This window comes from Rattus norvegicus, chromosome X (assembly GCF_021556685.1).
Source record: "Rattus norvegicus strain SHRSP/BbbUtx chromosome X, alternate assembly SHRSP_T2T, whole genome shotgun sequence".
In the NCBI taxonomy this organism is placed as follows: Eukaryota; Metazoa; Chordata; class Mammalia; order Rodentia; family Muridae; genus Rattus; species Rattus norvegicus.
In genome coordinates, this window is record NC_141554.1 from 120349279 (window position 1) to 120365245 (window position 15967).

Consider the following 15967-nt stretch of genomic DNA (forward strand, 5'->3'; position numbering starts at 1 on the left):
TGGTGGGAAGGCAGTGCTGTGACTAGGGTCCGGTGGAGAGCCTCCTCCTGCCTGGTGGGAAGGCAGTGCTGTGCCTAGTGCCCCATGGAGCAGTTTGGTGGCCCTCCACCCGCCCTAGTCTCCTCTCGGGCCATCCTGTGAGGGCCTTCTTGGCTGGCTGCCTCGATTAGAAAGTTGAGTGTGCCCTGGGAGCATGGAGTTTGCACCCTGAAGAGGGAAGAGAAGGTGCTGCCTACAGTATTAGACACCCATGTGGGCGGAGTCAGGCAGGCAGCTGCTGCTTCCCTGGGCCCGCCCACCTCAGACCAGTGGCCTTTCTGGGCACTTAGTGGGCAGTGTCAGCTCCTGGTCATCAAGTCGAGGCATTTCTCTCTTTCTGAGGATCAGCCCCTGTGATCCCCATTGTCACTGACCTTGTGTGGGGCTCTCTGAGGGTCCACTGTGAGAAAATGGTCACGCCCCTTTGTGATTTCCTTCCTCTGCCAGATGCTTCAGTTGCTGGGAGATGCCCTACAGCTGAGGATTGCCTGAGATTGGCAACCCTTACTGTCTTCTCTGACCTGTGCTCCTACTTTCCCGTGGCACTTAAACACCCTCAAAAGTCCCGAATCTTCTAGACAAGCTCCACCCAGCACACTCGAGTGGGGGTTTGCACAAACACACACACACGCGCGCACACACACACACACACACACACACACACACACACACACACACAGACCCACTCCCGCCCGCACGCACCGGGGGATACACATGGACACACAGGCCACAGAGCAGAACCTATAAAACTATGTCTTAGATAACCCCAGTGTCCTGCAGAGAGACCCATCTGAGTGTAGCAGAAGTCCTAGTGCTGGTCGGCCATGTTGGTGGCTTGCGGCTGTGGCATTTTGGTGTTTTTTGACACGGAAAGGGCGGAGGGAGAGCGCCAGTGCCGACCCATGGTTAGCATTCGCAGTGCACTACTGCCATCAAGCGGAATTGTTTCGAGTATTCCTCCTGCAGGCTACTTCGCCTCTCTCAACATGGCGGCAGTCCTGCTAGTGTCTAGAAAGTTTCCTGGTTAAACGGGAAGGAGCAGGGCTTTCCGAGGATTTGGTGGCCGAGGAGAGGCCTGTGAGCCTCCATGATGCAGCTGTCCAGAGGACAGCACGGGCGACACAGGCTTTGGCTAGATGGACTCTGCGAGCCCAGCCTCCCAGGTCCTGAGCTAGGGCTGGCAGACATCTTAGGCTCGACAGGGTGCCCTGGATCACTGTACACGGGAATCTGCACCCAGGCCTGCAACTGGGTGTTTGCGGGCAACTTGTCCTGCCCGTCCCTGTTCACCAGATAGATCCAGGGTCCCCTGGTTTTCATTTGAGTCTCCCCAGCACCTGCCTTCCGGGAAGTCAACTCCTGACGCCCCCCAGCACCCCATGTTAGACCCAGAGACACAGGGCGAGAGGACAGGCTACACAGCTTCTCCTGGCTGTCTCCAAATCTCTGGGCCAGGTAGCCTTTGGGGGTCACATGTCTTTAATCCAAATAACTCACCGTCGGCCCAAGATGACCCCACCTCAACCCCTTCCTGTCACTGGCCAGTGTCATCTCTGATTTTCCCTTCCTTTCTTTTGGAAAAGGCTCTCTCTTTGGGCTCTTCAGCAGGTGGCGAGCAGGGTCCCAGTGGGCAGTGTCAGCTCCTGGTCCTCAAATCCAGGCCTTTGGTTCTTTCACAGACTGCACCCCTGTGGCCCGGATTGGCACTGGCCATTGTTAGGGCTCTTGGTAGCTGTGGAGTAAAGTTCTGCCTCCTCTCTCATTGTCGTTCTCCATCTGGCTGTCTAGATGATGCTGTCCCGGAATTGTCCCAGACTTGTCAGGAAAAGCCCTGGATGCCCAGAACAAGCAACCGCCCTGTGTGTACCAAGCGGACTAAGAGGCCAGGGGCAGCATTGGGGCTCAGGGGAAATGTGAACACAAACAGCCAGAGGATGCTGTGCTGCCAAGGGGGTTCTACTCAGGGCTGGCTGGTAGGGTGACATCTGGACAGGGTCTTTGGAAAGCCTCGTGGCTGTGGTGCCTCACTCCCAAGCAGGAAGCATTACTCTTGGTTCACCTTCCCTAACATCCAGGCAGATGAGCCAGAAAGAAGTATCAAAAGACACCTGGCCGTTTCTGCCTTGTCCAGGGATTTTGTGGAAGGAGAGAGATGGTTCTGGAAAGAGCAGATGCACCGTCTAGATTCTTAAAAGTCTGGGAACCAGTGTTTCTGTGTCTGTTTGTACCTCTAGGTCTCTCTCCCTCTCCCTCTCCCTTTCCTTCTCCCTCGCCCCCCTTCCGTGTCTCTGTCTCTGTCTCTTTGTGCTTTTGTGACTATGAATCGATGGGTTGTGTGAGCCCAGTTCTGGATCCAAGGCCCGAGAGTGTTTGTTGTGAAGCAGGTCCAGTGAGAGTCCACGTTGTAGCAGTCCTTTCTGGGCTGAGGTCAGCGTTGTGTGAGAAGGACAGGTTGGATTGTGAGGGGAAGCCTTAAGCCCGCATGCCTGGCCTGGGGTGGTATATTCATTCTTTCTTTGGATATGTCCTCGTCTTCTGCTCAGGGTGCCGGGCGGCCTGGAGTTGAGATTGCGGACTTGATCTTCCCGGACCTTCTGAGGCCTCGGTCGTGGACAGATGGCGGCTGGATGACTCTTTGGCCCAGCATCAGCCAAAAGTCCCATTGAAGGGATGCAAGAGATAACAAGCTGTGTGCACGAGTAAGTAGGACGAGGTTTCCTGGCCTCTTCTTGTCACCTCCCATCGGAGCAGGGGCCCAGGCCAGGGAAACTGAAGGCCTGTCAGGCACACGCAACTGCCCACCCATGGCACCCGGTCGACTGGAGAGCCTCCTCCTGCCTGGTGGGAAGGCAGTGCTGTGACTAGGGTCCGGTGGAGAGCCTCCTCCTGCCTGGTGGGAAGGCAGTGCTGTGCCTAGTGCCCCATGGAGCAGTTTGGTGGCCCTCCACCCGCCCTAGTCTCCTCTCGGGCCATCCTGTGAGGGCCTTCTTGGCTGGCTGCCTCGATTAGAAAGTTGAGTGTGCCCTGGGAGCATGGAGTTTGCACCCTGAAGAGGGAAGAGAAGGTGCTGCCTACAGTATTAGACACCCATGTGGGCGGAGTCAGGCAGGCAGCTGCTGCTTCCCTGGGCCCGCCCACCTCAGACCAGTGGCCTTTCTGGGCACTTAGTGGGCAGTGTCAGCTCCTGGTCATCAAGTCGAGGCATTTCTCTCTTTCTGAGGATCAGCCCCTGTGATCCCCATTGTCACTGACCTTGTGTGGGGCTCTCTGAGGGTCCACTGTGAGAAAATGGTCACGCCCCTTTGTGATTTCCTTCCTCTGCCAGATGCTTCAGTTGCTGGGAGATGCCCTACAGCTGAGGATTGCCTGAGATTGGCAACCCTTACTGTCTTCTCTGACCTGTGCTCCTACTTTCCCGTGGCACTTAAACACCCTCAAAAGTCCCGAATCTTCTAGACAAGCTCCACCCAGCACACTCGAGTGGGGGTTTGCACAAACACACACACACGCGCGCACACACACACACACACACACACACACACACACACACACACACAGACCCACTCCCGCCCGCACGCACCGGGGGATACACATGGACACACAGGCCACAGAGCAGAACCTATAAAACTATGTCTTAGATAACCCCAGTGTCCTGCAGAGAGACCCATCTGAGTGTAGCAGAAGTCCTGGTGCTGGTTGGCCATGTTGGTGGCTTGCGGCTGTGGCATTTTGGTGTTTTTTGACACGGAAAGGGCGGAGGGAGAGCGCCAGTGCCGACCCATGGTTAGCATTCGCAGTGCACTACTGCCATCAAGCGGAATTGTTTCGAGTATTCCTCCTGCAGGCTACTTCGCCTCTCTCAACATGGCGGCAGTCCTGCTAGTGTCTAGAAAGTTTCCTGGTTAAACGGGAAGGAGCAGGGCTTTCCGAGGATTTGGTGGCCGAGGAGAGGCCTGTGAGCCTCCATGATGCAGCTGTCCAGAGGACAGCACGGGCGACACAGGCTTTGGCTAGATGGACTCTGCGAGCCCAGCCTCCCAGGTCCTGAGCTAGGGCTGGCAGACATCTTAGGCTCGACAGGGTGCCCTGGATCACTGTACACGGGAATCTGCACCCAGGCCTGCAACTGGGTGTTTGCGGGCAACTTGTCCTGCCCGTCCCTGTTCACCAGATAGATCCAGGGTCCCCTGGTTTTCATTTGAGTCTCCCCAGCACCTGCCTTCCGGGAAGTCAACTCCTGACGCCCCCCAGCACCCCATGTTAGACCCAGAGACACAGGGCGAGAGGACAGGCTACACAGCTTCTCCTGGCTGTCTCCAAATCTCTGGGCCAGGTAGCCTTTGGGGATCACATGTCTTTAATCCAAATAACTCACTGTCGGCCCAAGATGACCCCACCTCAACCCCTTCCTGTCACTGGCCAGTGTCATCTCTGATTTTCCCTTCCTTTCTTTTGGAAAAGGCTCTCTCTTTGGGCTCTTCAGCAGGTGGCGATCAGGGTCCCAGTGGGCAGTGTCAGCTCCTGGTCATCAGTGTACTCTGGATCGTGGTTTCTGTCAGCTAAGTTAGTTTGATCTTTTTAAGAAACACATGCCTGTCACAGGTATTGCTAGCACTGAACTATAAATCCTTACAGAGGACATGTTGCATCGAATCAGCCACGAACCTTGAGGAACATTTGATGATACTAGAAAAGAAAACAAAAGTGTAATTTTGTCTTCCAATTGATTCAATAATATCATTATACCTTGTAATTATCAAGATGATATCCTTGTATAATACAGGGTATTTCACTAGTCCCTTATCACTAGTGCAGGGATTAGATTACATTGTTTTCATCAGAAAGTTCGGCTCAAAAGGCTTCCTTCTCAGTCTTATGTTATTATTAAACTTGTGCAGCATGTTCCTTTATATCTGGATGAGAAAAATGCTCAATACATTTATGTAGCACCTTGATCGTTGTCCTCTAATGGTGTCCCTAAAGCGATTGCTTTTGCCCATTGTGAACATTATGCTATAGCCTTTTTTAGTCAGTGTACTTTTTTCTTTAGATGTGTTCTTAAATATTCTAATGGCTGAAGCAATTACCTTTAACGGTCAAAATGATAAAAATGTTATTAGGACCAGTGTATTACCATGATATTTTTAATCCTTCAATACAGTAATATTTACGTTTTAAGATTCCCACTAGATAGTGTACAACTTTATTTTTGAAAGCCCACTTTTTATGACGGTTCTTAAATGCTTTAACTTCCCTTCTAGCCCACCACTCACCAGCTGTATTGGAACAGAAAGTATACGGAGTAAGTTTTCCTGTTTAGAAAATGGTGCTTTGGAGCACATCTTTTCGCCTTTGTCAGGAAATGAGCAATTCACTTCACAAGTGGGCAGCAGCAGCTTGATCCACTCACAAACACTTCATGGGTACACCAGCAGTCCAGTTCAGTAGAGTCGGGATTGCAGCGGTGGCACGGCCTAGCAGAGACAACCAGGCCTCAGCTGAAGGCACTAATCATCATTGAACTTTCAGGATTATCGGGAGACATTCTCAGCTGTTCCTCTCTTATGGAAGTGAAGATGGGAAACCAAGAAGCATTTGACTATGCAAGCAAGCCAAGCCCTTCTCATAGTACCCCGAGTCCTACTTCTACTCCCTCCAAATGTCGCGTGTCCTCCACAGGACTTGTCTCACCATGTCTTGCCTCAGCAGTACTCTCCTTCACGAATCTGATTTTGCCTTTTGCCTGTGTCTACTAAAGTGAAACCTTCATTCTTGTACTTGCCTCATCAGAACACCATCCAGCACAACTTACTTTCCAAAGAACCCTTAATCTTCCACTTCAACAGTGGAACAACAATGACTTTTTATAATCAGATCTTTCACATACTTACATAAATCCATTAAAGCCTATCTTCCCATATTTATTTCTGTCATCATCCAGACAATGGCATATTAGATTCCTTGAAAAGCTCATGAAGTTCATAGTGGCAAATGAATCCATTGCAGTTGAGGTCTTCAGCAAAAGAGGAAGGAAAAAACAGCCAAAGAAAAGAGAAAAAAGACTACAAATCAAATTGTAAGAATATCATCACTTTCAGGCCTGCCTAATTAAAATCTTTTTTATCCTTTGAAATCTAAGTATGTGTGGAAGAGGAATGTATATTTTAACTGAAGGGTAATGTTTTATTTATATCATGTATCTTGCATTTTAAAATGTGTACAAATCTTTATTTAAAAACATCCCTGATTATAAGAAACTATAGTTTCTAAGGTATTATTAAATCATAGAAACAAGGAGAGTCTTAGAAATAATGTTTTATACAACAACAAACTGTCACGGTGTAACCTAATTTCTACTGTCTCTATGCAGGATGTAGGATTTGATCTGTATTCTTTTCTTTTTGCAAAATGGGTTTTATGGTTTCGCAGTGATTTTATCTTAAAGCATGTCTGAGCAGGAGTAACAGCTTCGAGGGTCAATTTTTTGAGTTAATGTGAACAAACTTTAATCTCAGACAAATAGATAGTTCAACAGAATAAGGGAGCACTGTGTAAAGCAGGCGTGAAAAGTGATTCTATAGGGTTGGGGATTTAGCTCAATGGTAGAGCGCTTGCCTAGCAAGCTCAAGGCCCTGGATTCAGTCCTCAGCTCCAAAAAAAAAAAAAAAAAAAAAAAAAAAAACAACAAAAAAAAAAAAGACAAAACAAAAAAAAGACAAAACAAAAAAAAGTGATTCTATAAGCACTTAGTGATGGAGGATTGCAACTGAAGACTGCTTACTCCAACCAAAGGTCAAATTTTCCTGCTCATTTCCTACTGTGGTGTTTTGAGAGTGCTTGGCCCATGGGAAGTGGCACTATTAGGAGCTGTGGCCTTGTTGGAAGAAGTGCATCCCTGTGAGAGTGGGCTTTGAGGTCTTATTGCTCTGCCTAGTGCAAATGAAATGCTCTTCCTGGCTGCCTTCAGAACAAGATATAGAACTCTCAGCTCCTCCAGCACCATGTCTGCCTGGACACTGCCATGCTTCCTGCCATGATGATATGGACTGAGCTCCTAAAACTGTAAGCCAGGCTCAATTAAATGTTTTACTTCATAAAAAAAAAAGTGATTCTATAAATGATCTCTTTGTGTTTAGCATCTTGAAGTGCAGGTATATTAGAATGTAAAGGACGAAATAATCTAGAAATGAACAAATGACCCATGATGACCATGTTGGAAATGTTTTGATCAGGGAATTTACTTAAAAGTTCTGCCAAGGCAGATAGGTGGCGCAGACCTTTAGTCCCCCACCCTGGAAGCAGAGGCAGGCGGGTTTCTGTGAGTTCGAGGCCAGCTTGGTCTAAAAAGTGGAACCTAAGACAGCCAGGGCTACATAGAGAGACTCTGTCTCAAAATGAACAGGATTAACCAAAAGCCTCACCGAGAACTCTTCTTAGAACCCAAAGTGCCCCAGAATGTCTGGCCTTATGGATCCCACATTCTAACCTCAGTGCAAACTGAGCCCGTGCGACTTTGAGGCACAGCACCATATGACAATGCACCATATGACAATGCACCATAGGACAGTGCACCATAGGACAGTGCACCATAGGACAGTGCACCATAGGACAGTGCACCATAGGACAATGCACCATATGACAATGCACCATAGGACAATGCACCATAGGACAGTGCACTATAGGACAGTGCACCATAGGACAATGCACCATATGACAATGCACCATAGCAGAATGCACCATAGGACAATGCACCATACGACAGTGCACCATACGACAGTGCACCATAGGACAGTGCACCATGACAGTGCACCATAGGATAATGCACCATATGACAGTGCACCATATGACAATGCACCATAGGACAATGTACTATATGACAATGCACCATAGGACAATGCACCATATGACAGTGCACCATATGACAATACACCATATGACAATGCAAATGAACCTTCGATGAAAACTGAAGTGGAGAAGGTTGGAGCAGCAGCCATTCCTCTGCACCCAGGCAGGGAACTGAGGAGCATCTGCACGATTCTGCATGTGTTCCTGAGACTGAGTAGCACTATGCTGCCCGGGTTACTCTAGAACTCACAGTGACTTGTGCTGATATCTCTGTCTCAGCCTTGTATGTGTTGGGATGACAGCCGTGCACCCAACAACCAGCTCTGGCTGAGGATGTCTCTGATTGCCATATCTGAATGGGGAGAAGATGCTCCTGGCATCCAGTGGGTCGAGAGCAAGGACCCCACGAAATCTCCAGCAACACATCACATATGACACACTGTTGGCCACTAGGCAGCACAGACTGGTGCAGCTCAACATATAAGCGGCCCTGAGGTTGAGTAACTCTGGGTTATAATGACATTGTGGGGGCTACTGTTCAGACAGAAAAGTCAAGGACGGCCATTATGCAGACAGAATAGTCAAGGACAGCCATTGTGCGAGAGCTTCCATTTGAATATAGACTTGTGTGAGACAAAGGCAGACACCAGGATTGAGCGATTTCAAGTAGGGGAAAGAGCTCTCACCATATGTGATGCGGATGTGCATGCCCTGTGCTCCTGGAACAGCAGAGGTCTAGCATCCTTCAGCACAGTGAACAAAGGGGAAAGAGGCCATTTTTCATGGCTCCTGCACATTCTTCTGGGTTACAGTACAGACGTTGGATATTTTTATGACGTGAACTAAGTGTGACTTACAGCAGTTAACTTTGGGACAACCTCTAAAATATTGACTGTGTTGTGTCTGCACTTTTATTTGGCAGTTTGAGCTTGAGACAGGGTCTTACTCTTATAGTTCTGGCTGGCCTTGTAACCTACAGAGATCCTTGCGCTTCTGCCTCCCCAAATGCTGAGATTATAGGCACATGACACCACACCCTGCAAAAATATGAATTATCTCTGACCAATTTACCAATTATATGAAGGGGTAGGTGTGTGTGTGTGTGTGTGTGTGTGTGTTGGGTGGTGTGTGTGTGTGTGTGTTTGTGTTGGGTGGTGTGTGTGTGTGTGTGTTGGGTGGTGTGTGTGTGTGTGTGTGTGTGTGTGTGTGTGTGTGTGTGTGTGACAGGATCAGGATCCTGGCATTATATGGTATATCTTTACATTCTTTCTGGTCTTTGCTTTGGTAAGAATTTAACCAGGGCTTTATGCATGCTAAATACAAACTCCATTACTCCACCCCAAGCTCTAGAGTCAAATGCTCTAAAATACTGTACAGACTAATTCTTGGACACTAACTGGAGGAAGAATGCTCTAATCCTAGATGAGCTTTTTCAAAACAGAACTAAATAGCCAAGACCAAAAATTACAGAACAAGTACCCCAAAAAGACAAATTGCCAGTTCATCATGAAACTAAAACGGGATGGAAATATCTCTCAGATAACATTTAATCTCACTCCTGTTGTTCTAATCCTGTCCCCACACAGCAACCATCTGATCTGTAATTTGGTTTTCTAAGTGACCATAGCCATCTGTCAAAGACACGAAGCTGAACCCAAATAAAAGAAGACAATAATCAGTCAGAACCCTTGGTTCTCACTTGAACCAATGGCTTGCGAATTTTTGTACAACTTTGGAATTCCTGAGGACATTTATCCTTCATAATTTTCGTGTTTAGACTGTGTATCATCTAGCCAGGCAATGGTGGTGCACAACTTTAATGCCAACACTAGGGAGGCAGAGGCATTTGGATCCCTGTGAGGCCAGCCTGATCTACAGAGAGAGACCCAGGACAGCCAGGGGCTACACAGAGAAACCAAGCCATAAAAATAAAAATGAGGTGGTGGGGGGAGATATTGTGTATCATTGTGTCACCGTCCTTTCATCAGTTCTACTTGGCTCCCTCCCTGTATTTTCTCAATAGATGCCAATCCTGTTTACATTGTGGCATTTTGGCGCTCGTATCAGCCAATCACAAGGGGCCTTTCTTAGGACTGGAAGGGAACAATTTCAATGTCATTAAGAAGTCAGAGAGAGCCAGAAAATGGCATCAGCTAACAATTAATTTTACAAAACCTCCCAGCTGGTAAAGTCCTTACAAGGCACAAAACAGTGTGTAATTATTTTCAAAGCATTTCATGCTGATTTTATTTCCAGTCTCCGGTTTAAAAAGACAGAACTGAAACATAGCAGTACATTCCTGAAGTAGTGACAGTGACCTGACCTGTTGGAAAAAGGAGGGAGTACATGCTGGTTTCACCAGAATCCATCCTACCCGTAACGCGATTCACCAAAATCTAAAACCACGTTTAATGGTGAACTTTTCCATTCTGAATTTGATATGAACATAACAGTTTAATCATATGAGCATCTAAGAAGCAGGCCCAGATCAAAAGCAGTTTTAACTGGAAACTAAAATTGCAATCAGCAGGCGCGGTGGTAGCGCTTTCTTTGCTCGTTAAAGCTGCCAACATTCTGGAACCCATTTCTGGCTCATTCACTGCTTCTAACTATGCACTGGCAGGAGGCGGAAGAGGCTTTGTATTTGGAAGACTCGTCTCTTCTGCTATCCCATTCTCTAACGTCTGATTAAAATAATAAATGATTTACACACAGCTTGTGTTTTCCACAAGAGTCAAGTATTGTAGTTCTGAAAATAAGATTTTTTTTAAAACATTAAGCCTCTGTCAAAAATGTATTTCTCATTTTAGGGTACAGTATTGAAGAACAAGATGATACAAGTAAAGAAAAGTTACAAGAAAAAGTTGACAAAATTCTTTCAATTAAAGTATTGTAGCTTCCTGGTTGCTGCCGCTGCAGAGAGCCCGTGGGGAGCACCCCACGAGCGAACCTGAGCCTCGGGACCACAGGTAAGACCAAATTTTCTGCTGCAAGAAAGCTGCCTGGTGAGCTTGGGACACAGGAAAGCAGAATTTCTCTAGGACCGGGCACGTTCTGTGTTTACCGGAAGTCCCACACCCGCGGATCCCGGCCCGCAGCAGCTCTCTGCTCCCAGACCCGGTGAGAGAGAGACCCAACCGCCTGGTCAGGTGGGCACTCCTGAGGCTGCAGAGCGGAAGAGACCACCAACTCTGCTCACCCCTGCCCACATCCCTGGCCCAAGAGGAAACTGTATAAGGCCTCTGGGCTCCCGTGGGGGAGGGCCCAGGAGCAGCAGGACCGCTGCGCCTGAGACACTGCTGGAACCTGAAGGAAACAGACCGGATAAACAGTTCTCTGCACCCAAATCCCGTGGGAGGGAGAGCTAAACCTTCAGAGAGGCAGACAAGCCTGGGAAACCAGAAGTGACTGCTCCCTGCACACACATCTCGGACGCCAGAGGAAAAAGCCAAAGACCATCTGGAACCCTGGTGCACTGAAGTTCCCGGAAGGGGCGGCACAGGTCTTCCTGGTTGCTGCCGCTGCAGAGAGCCCGTGGGCAGCACCCCACGAGCGAACCTGAGCCTCGGGACCACAGGTAAGACCAAATTTTCTGCTGCAAGAAAGCTGCCTGGTGAGCTTGGGACACACGGAAGCAGAATTTCTCTAGGACCGGGCACGTTCTGTGTTTACCGGAAGTCCCACACCCTCGGATCCCGGCCCGCAGCAGCTCTCTGCTCCTAGACCCGGTGAGAGAGAGACCCAACCGCCTGGTCAGGTGGGCACTCCTGAGGCTGCAGAGCGGAAGAGACCACCAACTCTGCTCACCCCTGCCCACATCCCTGGCCCAAGAGGAAACTGTATAAGGCCTCTGGGCTCCCGTGGGGGAGGGCCCAGGAGCAGCAGGACCGCTGCGCCTGAGACACTGCTGGAACCTGAAGGAAACAGACCGGATAAACAGTTCTCTGCACCCAAATCCCGTGGGAGGGAGAGCTAAACCTTCAGAGAGGCAGACAGGCCTGGGAAACCAGAAGAGACTGCTCCCTGCACACACATCTCGGACACCAGAGGAAAAAGCCAAAGACCATCTGGAACCCTGGTGCACTGAAGCTCCCGGAAGGGGCGGCACAGGTCTTCCTGGTTGCTGCCGCTGCAGAGAGCCCCTGGACAGCACCCCACGAGCAAACCTGAGCCTCGGGACCACAGGTAAGACCAAATTTTCTGCTGCAAGAAAGCTGCCTGGTGAACTCAAGACACAGGCCCACAGGAACAGCTGAAGACCTGTAGAGAGGAAAAACTACACGCCAGAAAGCAGAACACTCTGTCCCCATAACTGACTGAAAGAGAGGAAAACAGGTCTACGGCACTCCTGTCACACAGGCTTATAGGACAGTCTAGCCACTGTCAGAAATAGCAGAACAAAGTAACACTAGAGATAATCTGATGGCGAGAGGCAAGCGCAGGAACCCAAGCAACAGAAACCAAGACTACATGCCATCATCGGAGCCCAATTCTCCCACCAAAACAAACATGGAATATCCAAACACACCAGAAAAGCAAGATCTAGTTACAAAATCATATTTGATCATGATGCTGGAGGACTTCAAGAAAGACATGAACACACTTAGGGAAGCACAGGAAAACATTAATAAACAAGTAAAAGCCTACAGAGAGGAATCGCAAAAATCCCTGAAAGAATTCCAGGAAAACACAATCAAACAGTTGAAGGAATTAAAAATGGAAATAGAAGCAATCAAGAAAGAACACATGGAAACAACCCTGGATATAGAAAACCAAAAGAAGAGACAAGGAGCTGTAGATACAAGCCTCACCAACAGAATTCAAGAGATGGAAGAGAGAATCTCAGGAGCAGAAGATTCCATAGAAATCATTGACTCAACTGTCAAAGATAATGTAAAGCGGAAAAAGCTACTGGTCCAAAACATACAGGAAATCCAGGACTCAATGAGAAGATCAAACCTAAGGATAATAGGTATAGAAGAGAGTGAAGACTCCCAGCTCAAAGGACCAGTAAATATCTTCAACAAAATCATAGAAGAAAACTTCCCTAACCTAAAAAAAGAGATACCCATAGACATACAAGAAGCCTACAGAACTCCAAATAGATTGGACCAGAAAAGAAACACCTCCCGTCACATAATTATCAAAACACCAAACGCACAAAATAAAGAAAGAATATTAAAAGCAGTAAGGGAAAAAGGTCAAGTAACATATAAAGGGAGACCTATCAGAATCACACCAGACTTCTCGCCAGAAACTATGAAGGCCAGAAGATCCTGGACTGATGTCATACAGACCCTAAGAGAACACAAATGCCAGCCCAGGTTACTGTATCCAGCAAAACTCTCAATTAACATAGATGGAGAAACCAAGATATTCCATGACAAAACCAAATTTACACAATATCTTTCTACAAATCCAGCACTACAAAGGATAATAAATGGTAAAGCCCAACATAAGGAGGCAAGCTATACCCTAGAAGAAGCAAGAAACTAATCGTCTTGGCAACAAAACAAAGAGAATGAAAACACACAAACATAACCTCACATCCAAATATGAATATAAAGGGAAGCAGTAATCACTATTCCTTAATATCTCTCAATATCAATGGCCTCAACTCCCCAATAAAAAGACATAGATTAACAAACTGGATACGCAATGAGGACCCTGCATTCTGCTGCCTACAGGAAACACACCTCAGAGACAAAGACAGACACTACCTCAGAGTGAAAGGCTGGAAAACAACTTTCCAAGCAAATGGTCAGAAGAAGCAAGCTGGAGTAGCCATTCTAATATCAAATAAAATCAATTTCCAACTAAAAGTCATCAAAAAAGATAAGGAAGGACACTTCATATTCATCAAAGGAAAAATCAACCAAGATGAACTCTCAATCCTAAATATCTATGCCCCAAATACAAGGGCACCTACATATGTAAAAGAAACCTTACTAAAGCTCAAAACACACATTGCACCTCACACAATAATAGTGGGAGATTTCAACACCCCACTCTCATCAATGGACAGATCATGGAAACAGAAATTAAACAGTGATGTCGACAGACTAAGAGAAGTCATGAGCCAAATGGACTTAACGGATATTTATAGAACATTCTATCCTAAAGCAAAAGGATATACCTTCTTCTCAGCTCCTCATGGTACTTTCTCCAAAATTGACCATATAATTGGTCAAAAAACGGGCCTCAACAGGTACAGAAAGATAGAGATAATCCCATGCATGCTATCGGACCACCACGGCCTAAAACTGGTCTTCAATAACAATAAGGGAAGAATGCCCACATATACGTGGAAATTGAACAATGCTCTACTCAATGATAACCTGGTCAAGGAAGAAATAAAGAAAGAAATTAAAAACTTTTTAGAATTTAATGAAAATGAAGATACAACATACCCAAACTTATGGGACACAATGAAAGCTGTGCTAAGAGGAAAACTCATAGCGCTGAGTGCCTGCAGAAAGAAACAGGAAAGAGTATATGTCAGCAGCTTGACAGCACACCTAAAAGCTCTAGAACAAAAAGAAGCAAATACACCCAGGAGGAGTAGAAGGCAGGAAATAATCAAACTCAGAGCTGAAATCAACCAAGTAGAAACAAAAAGGACCATAGAAAGAATCAACAGAACCAAAAGTTGGTTCTTTGAGAAAATCAACAAGATAGATAAACCCTTAGCCAGACTAACGAGAGGACACAGAGAGTGTGTCCAAATTAACAAAATTAGAAATGAAAAGGGAGACATAACTACAGATTCAGAGGAAATTCAAAAAATCATCAGATCTTACTATAAAAACCTATATTCAACAAAATTTGAAAATCTTCAGGAAATGGACAATTTCCTAGACAGATACCAGGTATCGAAGTTAAATCAGGAACAGATAAACCAGTTAAACAACCCCATAACTCCTAAGGAAATAGAAGCAGTCATTAAAGGTCTTCCAACCAAAAAGAGCCCAGGTCCAGACGGGTTTAGTGCAGAATTCTATCAAACCTTCATAGAAGACCTCATACCAATATTATCCAAACTATTCCACAAAGTTGAAACAGATGGAGCACTACCGAATTCCTTCTACGAAGCCACAATTACTCTTATACCTAAACCACACAAAGACACAACAAAGAAAGAGAACTTCAGACCAATTTCCCTTATGAATATCGACGCAAAAATACTCAATAAAATTCTGGCAAACCGAATTCAAGAGCACATCAAAACAATCATCCACCATGATCAAGTAGGCTTCATCCCAGGCATGCAGGGATGGTTTAATATACGGAAAACCATCAACGTGATCCATCATATAAACAAACTGAAAGAACAAAACCACATGATCATTTAATTAGATGCTGAGAAAGCATTTGACAAAATTCAACACCCCTTCATGATAAAAGCCCTGGAAAGAATAGGAATTCAAGGCCCATACCTAAACATAGTAAAAGCCATATACAGCAAACCAGTTGCTAACATTAAACTAAATGGAGAGAAACTCGAAGCAATCCCACTAAAATCAGGGACTAGACAAGGCTGCCCACTCTCTCCCTACTTATTCAATATAGTTCTTGAAGTTCTAGCCAGAGCAATCAGACAACAAAAGGAGATCAAGGGGATACAGATCGGAAAAGAAGAAGTCAAAATATCACTATTTGCAGATGACATGATAGTATATTTAAGTGATCCCAAAAGTTCCACCAGAGAACTACTAAAGCTGATAAACAACTTCAGCAAAGTGGCTGGGTATAAAATTAACTCAAATAAATCAGTTGCCTTCCTCTATACAAAAGAGAAACAAGCCGAGAAAGAAATTAGGGAAACGACACCCTTCATAATAGACCCAAATAATATAAAGTACCTCGGTGTGACTTTAACCAAGCAAGTAAAAGATCTGTACAATAAGAACTTCAAGACACTGAGGAAAGAAATTGAAGAAGACCTCAGAAGATGGAAAGATCTCCCATGCTCATGGATTGGCAGGATTAATATAGTAAAAATGGCCATTTTACCAAAAGCAATCTACAGATTCAATGCAATCCCCATCAAAATACCAATCCAATTCTTCAAAGAGTTAGACAG